At 34.2% G+C, this 9,191-nt stretch overlaps 1 protein-coding gene across 13 annotated transcripts in view; it reads right to left on the reverse strand.

Moving 5' to 3' along the window:
• LOC125042713 overlaps positions 1-8,389 on the reverse strand; it is a 31,674-nt gene extending 23,285 nt beyond the window's left edge. For 2 of the 13 annotated variants that reach the window (XR_007116377.1, XR_007116376.1), the window contains exon 1: positions 7,022-7,275. The gene's annotated coding sequence lies outside the window, so the exon portion shown is untranslated. The other 11 variants (XM_047638538.1, XM_047638532.1, XM_047638540.1 and 8 more) reach the window with 9 other exon arrangements.
• Positions 8,390-9,191: the final 802 nt, after the last annotated feature.

Consider the following 9,191-nt stretch of genomic DNA (forward strand, 5'->3'; position numbering starts at 1 on the left):
CCAGTCACCAGTCACCAGTCACCATCATCACCATCATCACCATCACCATCACCATCACCATCACCATCACCATCACCATCACCATCACCATCACCATCACCATCACCATCACCATCATCATCATCATCATCATCATCATCATCATCATCATCATCATCATCATCATCATCATCAACAACAACAACAAGGGCACTCAGAAGAGTTTTAAACGGAAAACAAGATAAGAAATACAAACAGACATGATTCAAAAGAGCCCTTGAAGATAACAGGATGATAAGATAGTAATAGAGAGAGAAAGTTATTGAGGTTCACCACCCCTTAACATGTTCTCCTCTGGAGTTCAGTTTCTTATGGAATTATATCCAGCTACCGAGTACTAAGAAACAGCTTTTGATCCCTTAATTATTCCTACAAAAGTGGGTCATTGCCTGTTCTTCTGATAACTGTGGACAACCACAGGTCAAAGAGTGCCTCATGGTGTCATTACTAGTTTTGTTATTTTCTTGGTGCCAAGTAAGAATCATACATACGATAGTGATATTGTTCATGAGGCTATCCCCTTGATCAATGATGTCAATATTGAGATCAAAATGACATGCTAAAAGAGTACTATTATTGCAACAATTATCTTTTTGTTATTATTAGTTTTACCCTTTTTGCTCATACCATTACTTTCATAATCATTACTATAACCACCTTAATTATCATCAGTGACAGTACTTATTATTAACATTATAAACATTATCATCCTCCTCCTCAATATTACTATAATTACTTTTAATATTATTAAAACAATGTAATTACCATTTTTAAAATAATGATTAATACTTTCATCATGAAAGTTTCTGAATATTATAATAATTTACATCATTACTATTATAACAATTTACATCATTACTATTATAATAATTTACATCATTACTATTATAATAATTTGCATCATTACTATTATAATAATTGTTATCTTTAATCCTTTTCTATTAATTAGTTATGGTTAATGGCTAATGATTAGAATAAATGACATCAAAGGTCATATAGTACTATGGTAAAGTAATTGTGGCAAAAAGGATGGAAATGAGTTAATGATCAGGATAAGATGTGTTAGATGTCAAAGGTTGTAGAATGCTGTAGGATAGAATATTAGTGAAAAAGGTATAGAGGGGGAGCAAACAGAATACAGGGGGATCTGTAAAAGGATGTGGTTAAAGGTATAGGGCACTCGTATCAAATGGAGAGTATGTGTCTGAGGAAGGGAGAGTAACACTGTATGGGAAAACTGCAAAAGAGTTATCATGAACCAATCAAATGGTAATACAGAAAGATATGATATTTGTAGAAGTAGAAGAATCCTGAGAATGAAATAAGGGAAGAGGATGGTGGTGAAGTCTCAAGAAGTGTCAGGAAGGGAGGGATCCACAGAAAGACATTGTTTTGACTTAAGGGAGTCAGATGAGCATCTAAGTTGGGGTGGTAAGGATAATGGGGAAGAAAGAGGGATTGGTGATGCACATGGAGGAGGAGAGGATGGGGTGTATTTTGGTTGAGTGGGAGGAAGTGGGGTAGGGGGGAACTTGAGGAGGAGGATGGATATCGGTAGATACTTTGAATGTAGAGTGACTAAAGGAATTAGAGGGTGGATGAGGGAGCAGATCATTCTCTTGGATCATGTTTCTGGAGGGAGTTGGGTGGGGAGTTCTGAGAAACAAAGCTTTTATGTGGAGGAGAAGAGGGAATAGATGTCTGAGGAGTAGAGGAAGAGGTGGGCATAGGAAACGATGTGGAAGGAGAAGATGGAGTGGAACATTTAGGTTGTCTGGTGCGACAGATAGAGTGAGGTGGGGGGAGGGGTAGGCACCAAGGAAGTGGTAGAAATTGGAGCATCTGGATTTAGACTAGAAAAGGAATTTGATTGGGGGAGAGAAGTAGTAGAGATAGCTTGGATCGAGGTAGAAGGAAGAGATACTGGGAGAGATGCTGAGATTTCTTGAGAAGATGGGAGGAGGGCAGAGCAGAGTACAGTTTTGGAATAGGTAGAAAGAGAAAAACCTCTTCATCAAGCTTTATGTCTGGACTCATGTGGAGTGAGGCCTAGTTTGAATCTGAGAACTGCTACCTCAGATTCAAGTTTGTAGGCAGGGCAGCATTATGGGAGCCATCACAAATGACACATGTAAATGACTAAGCAGAGCAATTAGAACAATCATAACCAGGTTGTTGCCCCCTGACTAGCAAGGGATTAGTCATTAGTAATGAATATTTTCCGGAATTTCACTAGCTTTATCCTAATAACTTTGATCATCATTATTATTATCATATTATTGTTATCCCAAATTTGGTGATTCTGATCATAATTATTGACATTAATAACAAGAACTTTCATGAATTTTATAATCTTTAATATTATACACAGTATCATCTTTATTCTCATTAGAACTACTATTCTTAATATCATCAATATTCTCATTATGATCCCTATCATTGTCATCAACATAATCAATACCATTTTGTATCATTATCAGAATAGCATTTATGTCAATAATAATCGTAAAATTAATAATAAAGTTTTTCTTTTTAAGGCTGTCTTCATTATCATTATTAATAGACATTAAGACTATTTTTCCGAGTATTACTATATATAAATAATTATCATAACTATTATTATTATCATTAATCATGCTCTTAAAATGCAAACTACAACATTGTTGACAACAGTTGAATTCTTCTCCATCATGTCATTCTCACTACTGCAGAATTGTAAGCCAGGTATTTGTCACTTTCTGACATATTACATTTATATTTCAAGACAGTTTCCTTGACAAATTAGGTCTGAGAAAGCCACAAGTTGTATGCACCCTAAGAAACACAAGCACAAGCATTTGGGTTCATATTTATCCTTTTTTATCTAGGTTATTTTCAAGCTAATATTTCTGATGGATATGTATAAACTAAAAATTAATCTAAAAAGCATGACCACTTAACCAAATTAAGCCTCATTTTGTTGGGCAATTTCACCTTAAAAAAAAAAAGTGTGTATATATATATATATATATATATATATATATATATATATATATATATATATATAACTGTTTAGCTTGAACTCAACTGTACATGAAGCAAAGTTTCATCCCGGCATGAGGGGTGGCCTACCATGACTTCATGGGATGACATCCCAGCATGGTTGGGTTAACCCTCTCTAAACCAGGCCAGGCACAGTATAGTCACCACTCACGTTAGAAATTAGAAGCATTAGAAATGTGTTTTCCCCACTGCATATAATCTTGGCTTTGAAACTGATGAAAATTTCCCATACATGCTACCCCTTAATCACACAGACAGGTTTAATTTAAAACTTAAACATAATGTAAGTATTAAGGTATAGCCTACTCATATGCGTACAATATCTTTTTAGGTAACTTTTGAAACTACTCACCTATACATGGAATAAACCACACAGGGAATTAATAACATTAAAAATTAAACTAATAGACCACGACAAAGACTGCATGGTAATCGGTCTGCAGAATAAACAGCAATCAGGTGGGGGTCGAGGGGATAAGCCTCAGAGTTAGGAACGTTCTGGGTCATATGACAATGTCTGTGGCTCCCCATCAGAGGCTGGAGTAACAGGGATTTAATCTCTGAGGAGTGCAGTCACTTTATAAACAATTGCCAAATCTTTCACAAAAATAATTTGCAATGAAACAGCAGTTTATACATATTACACCATGAAAAACTAGAAAAAATAATAACTAAGGTTAGTTGGCTAAAACAATACCATAAAATCACTAAGGGCATGACTGATATACATGCTGTTGCAAAGCTGCAAAACAAACATGGGTGTGAAATAACTGTTTTGCAACAGTTGCAAGACATTTTTGGATTTCTTGAGTAACTGTTTCTGATAGTGTTGAGCAAGAATGAATTTTGGTCTAGACTAGGCTTACGGCATGCAAATTCCTAATTGTAATTATGTTATCATGAAAAAACTGAAAATTGAAAAATCTGAAGATATGTTCCTCTAAAACATTAAAATGATTTCTCACATTTTTGGTTAGTGCATATAATAACCCATAAGGTAAGCAATCAATGAATTTAAGTTCAACCAAATTTAATCCAGTGCCACCGGGGAAAAAAATAAATAAAAAATGGGTAAAATGCTAATCTTTTATATTTTTTGTGAAATGTCTCTACACATAGATGGCTCTGCTAGTGCTTAGCCACAAAGGAGTCAATTAGTAGACCTTGTGACATTACGTGATTTGAATTGGCGGGAAAGATGTTTTTTTTTACTAGTGCTATGAATATCGATAATGTTATTTTTATTATAAACATTATAATAACTATAATGTTAAAAACATTACTAACAGCAAAATAGGACAATGTAAAATATTTTCGTAAATCAAAGAAAAGGGTAAACAGGCGAGACAGGCAGTACTTGTAATTGGCTCATTGGTAACTTAGTACAAGTGTAGCCATCTATGTGTAAAAACAATCAAACAAGTAACTCACAGTGGGCATGGCACGTACGTACACGTCATGCCCATCGGCATGCGTTGGGTTAAGTTACTTCTCAACTGTGACATCTGCTAACTGTACATTATGAAAAACAACCAGTCATATGTCCTGTTACATTTCAACTGACAAGCTAAACCTCTGCTTTGTGTAATTCAGGCTTAGTTCTTTATATTAAAATGATGGAACAATTAGAATTCGCTCACAATGACAAAAGACATTATATATGAGAAATGTTTCTACTTACCAATAACACTAGAGGCATGGTGCCCAAATTTATTTCTATGGATATGTTAACAAACTGCAATTAATGACAAAAATAATATTGTTGATAACATTATTCTATTTTGTTGACACCTCAGTTATAAGCAATGTTTACAGATATATTTGTTCTTACTTTTTCAGGATGATGCTGTAAGAAAAAATAAAACTATTGCTTAACTATTGCTTTGCTGAAATTTTGTCAATTGCAGAAGCAAAACTCACCAGACTATTTTTTCCTCAATTGTCACCACCACATATAAGTATTAAAATCATACCGACATTACACTCATGATGGTAGGCAGCAAAACAAACTTCTACAGTAAATGTTGTGACACAATATTAGAGGTAAAATGCATCAAAACTAAGTTTATACTATCATTTACTTCAATGTAAATGTTTCCAATTATTGACCTTAGAAATTACATTCAATTCTCTTTTATCAAAGCATCATTTGTGCTCAATAAAATAAAGCCTTTACATTTTGACAATAATTAGTTTTCCCTTTTTTAACTCTTCCCATTATAATAATAAAATCAGGAACTAAAACCATGCAAGATGAATTACAATGCATCCACATTACAATTAATAAAAAAATAAATCTTATTATATGTGCTGTGTGGTGCAGCAGTAGCGATCTCGTCTAGCAATCTTGACCTGCGTTCAAATCCCTCTTCACCAGTGGATGGTATCCCCAACTATTCCTTGCACACAAGAGGGTAATTTAAAAGCAAAATAAAACAGACAGTATGTCATACTAAGTATATCCGTTTCAACAAATGGAATAAAGCTAAATTACTATCATCATTATCATTATCATTATTGTTGTTATTATTATTATTATTATTATTATTATTATTATTATTATTATTATTATTATTATTATTATACAATTATAACTTAAAGTTATTAAACAAATAATTAAATAAATGGTATAATTCTAGTTTCACACAGCCTCTAATGGTGAGAACGACAGAAAATGAGCCCCTTTCCATCTACAGTACTTCCTCATCATGTTGATAATGAGGAAGTATGCAAAAGTCATTATTTTGGCACATATTTACATAATGACCATAAGACTGGGAAAATCCAATGACACTGTCATAAAGAGAGAGAAAAACTACACCAACTGAAGCATGAAAATATCCGTGCAATCAAAAAAAAAAAAAAAAAAAAAATAATAATAATAATAAAAAAATAAAGGGTCATATTAAAAGAATCCATTGCAAGAAATGCCAAGACACTAAATTGCAATAAATGTCACAGAGTAAGTCCAATTTGATGAGGGAGTCTGAGGCCAAAGACTCTAGTTAGGAATGTAGGAATTTTAGTTCATAAGTGGCGATCTTTGTGGATCCCCAAATGTGGCTGGAGTATTAGGGACTCGGTCACTGTACACAACACCCAATACTTTAAATTATTTACAATGAAAAATAATGAAAGATTCACACATATTACACAATGAATAACTGAAAGAAAAATCATTACATTACATTGTTTTTAGGGACAATATGTAGTATAAGGTAGTGGCTGAGTTGGGTAATAAAACCTACATGAAATGATAGAACAATACAAACCATAACAAAGTTCTATAGCAATATGTGTGCAAATGCTTCCCACCCAAGGCGAAGATCCGCCATTCTTGTTTAGATTGCAAGGGTGAATTCTAGACACATATACTACCACGGGGGTCCAGGGGGTGTTGCCCCCTGGTTAGACATATATATTACTACGGAGGTTCAGGGGGTTATGCCCTTCTGGCTAGGCATATATATTACCACGGGGTCCAGGGGGTGTAGCCCCCTATCTAGGCGCATATATACTACGGTGTTAGGTTAGGTTGGATGTTGGGTTAGGACGTTTTGTTTAACAACCGCGGGGGTCCTGTTTTACCCAATAATTTCCCTGATATACTTCATGCTCTCCCCTGCTATAGGGACTATCAAATCAAAATTGTTGATTGAGATGGAGATCATATCGCCTCAATTACTCATTTGCACAAGGAACAATGCCTAGAATTGTCGAAAGCAGCAGATTTCATGCAAAAAAAAAAAAAAAAAAAAATCAAAATTGTTTCGAATGCAATCCACTTCCCTCTTCAACACACTGACCTTTCTTTGTACCCTATATTACACTTTTTGACTCGTGTAACAACATATGTATCGGATTAACTCTGGAAAGGGACGGAATGAAGGGCACGAGATAGAAGAGATCAAAATGCAGGAGAGAAAATGAAGACACAAACCCCAATGACAGAAAAGCAACAGGTTCTACTCCTCCTTCTTGTTGGGTTTTGAGCAACACACCGGCAGTCAGCGCCATCTACTACGTCTACGTAGTACTGAGAATTGGCTCTGTATACGATTTCCTTGACACTTCTAACAACAACAACAACAGAAAAAATGACACTTAAATATATGTGGTATTTTTCTTTGGATTATAATGTTCGATTGATCTATCATTATTATCAATAGTCACTTCACACACACACACACACATATTTATACAGAGAGATGGATGTAGATTGATAGTGTATAAAAAAAACACAACGTGTATGTGTGTTACGTTTAATCGTTGGCTATTCCATAATATTACAGAATATGGAGGCGAGGATAGGACAGACTCGAAGTGGTGCAATTCTTTATTTTTTAGATACTAAGCAAGTGCGAGGAGCGCTTACACTGCAAAACTGCAAAGACTTAGATAACGGAAACGGGTTGGGTATACTATCGTAATTTACAAATACCGGAACAGTGTGTGTGTGTGTGTGTGTGTGTGTGTGTGTGTGTGTGTGTGTGTGTGTGTGTGTGTGTGTGTGTGTGTGTGTGTGTGTGTGTGTGTGTGTGTGTGTGTGTGTGTGTGTGTTAGGTGTACCTTCTCAGCAATAATGGTTAAGTACTTTGATCTGAATAGTCATGATATATTTCTAAGTGTGATTGTTTGGTCGAAATACCAAATAATCAATTTTATCTTATTTAGGCTCTGCTCTCCTATAATTCCGCCTAAACTATTCAGCATCATTACAAACTTTTTTATATACAGTATAATAATTTCACAACTGTTAACATACATTAATGCCGCAAAAGGATCATCCTGAAAGTTCGAGAGGACAAACTTCGCTGTTCATGGTTTGGTAAAAAAAAAAAAAAAAAAAAAAAAAAAAAAAAAAAAAAAAAATTAACTCCTGACATTCTAGAAGCCTTGCTTTGTTTAGACACCTGGTATTTAAGATAATACCAAATCATATGCATATCGCGTATAAACTTTGTTTTTTTTTTCTAAACTAGAGAGAGTACAAAGTGATTGTTGTTATTATTATTATTTTTTTAATTACAAGTATTATTATATAATTTTGATGTTGTGTGCGTGTGTGTATGGTCAACCACATAAAAATAATGCACAGAGAAAAACAATACTTTCACTGTAATAACTCCTTCCAAAGCAATTTTGAAAGCAGCTCATAAATCACAACTGTACAAACACGTTCACAAATAAGAAAGATATAATGGCTTTTACATAAAATCGACAAAAGACAATAAATAATACAGATTGTACTCAAGTCAGCTGAGGGAGCGGAGCAGTTGATCGTACGTATTTTATGCACCAAAACGTTTTACGTTTAATTCAAAAGCATGATTCAGAGACATATCAACCAGAATTGTTTTACTTGCATTTTTTTAACGTCTCTATCATTTGTTCTTTACATTATGTTACTTACTCATTACGTTTTTTTATTTTTTTATTTTTTATGCATATCTAAAATCGTGAAGTGTAGAATGGAGGAGGCGGGAACCGAACGAGTTGGAGTTAAAAAAGAAAAAAAAAAAAGAAAAAAAAAAAAAAACATGATGTTGCAAGAGGGAATGTCCAGGTAGAGGAGTATTCATTAATTTGTTTAATGTATAGTATTTCAATGTACCTGTAAAATGTGTTTCAACATAAGTGATTGAAATATGTAAATAAATACTTGATTGAGATATTATAACGTTATTTCAAATTAATTTATGAAAACGGGATAAACATATATTGTTAAGGTAATTGTGCAGTATTGTGAATTGATAAAAAATAGCCATATAACACCATTATGACTCCATACACATGCAACAGGGATGAGAGTTTATTTCTACAGTTGTTGAAAATGAATTGTTGTAAGTAAGACTGCAAAAGCATCGCAGCAGGAATATCCTAAATATATTTATCGAGAAATAAACTAATAACACTGTAAGCGGTGGTTTGCTAACGACCGCGCCAATCGTTTGAGCCAGTTCAGGTGTACCTCATCCCTGAACATAAGTTAACCTGCACTCGTAGAATGGCCGTAACCCCTGACTACTCTCCAGACGTATTTGCCAATCACAGGTAAGTACTTGGGTTATACATGCCTAGGTATTTGACGAACTAAGCCTGGTGTATAT

This window comes from Penaeus chinensis, chromosome 32, assembly GCF_019202785.1.
Source record: "Penaeus chinensis breed Huanghai No. 1 chromosome 32, ASM1920278v2, whole genome shotgun sequence".
Taxonomy (NCBI): domain Eukaryota; kingdom Metazoa; phylum Arthropoda; class Malacostraca; order Decapoda; family Penaeidae; genus Penaeus; species Penaeus chinensis.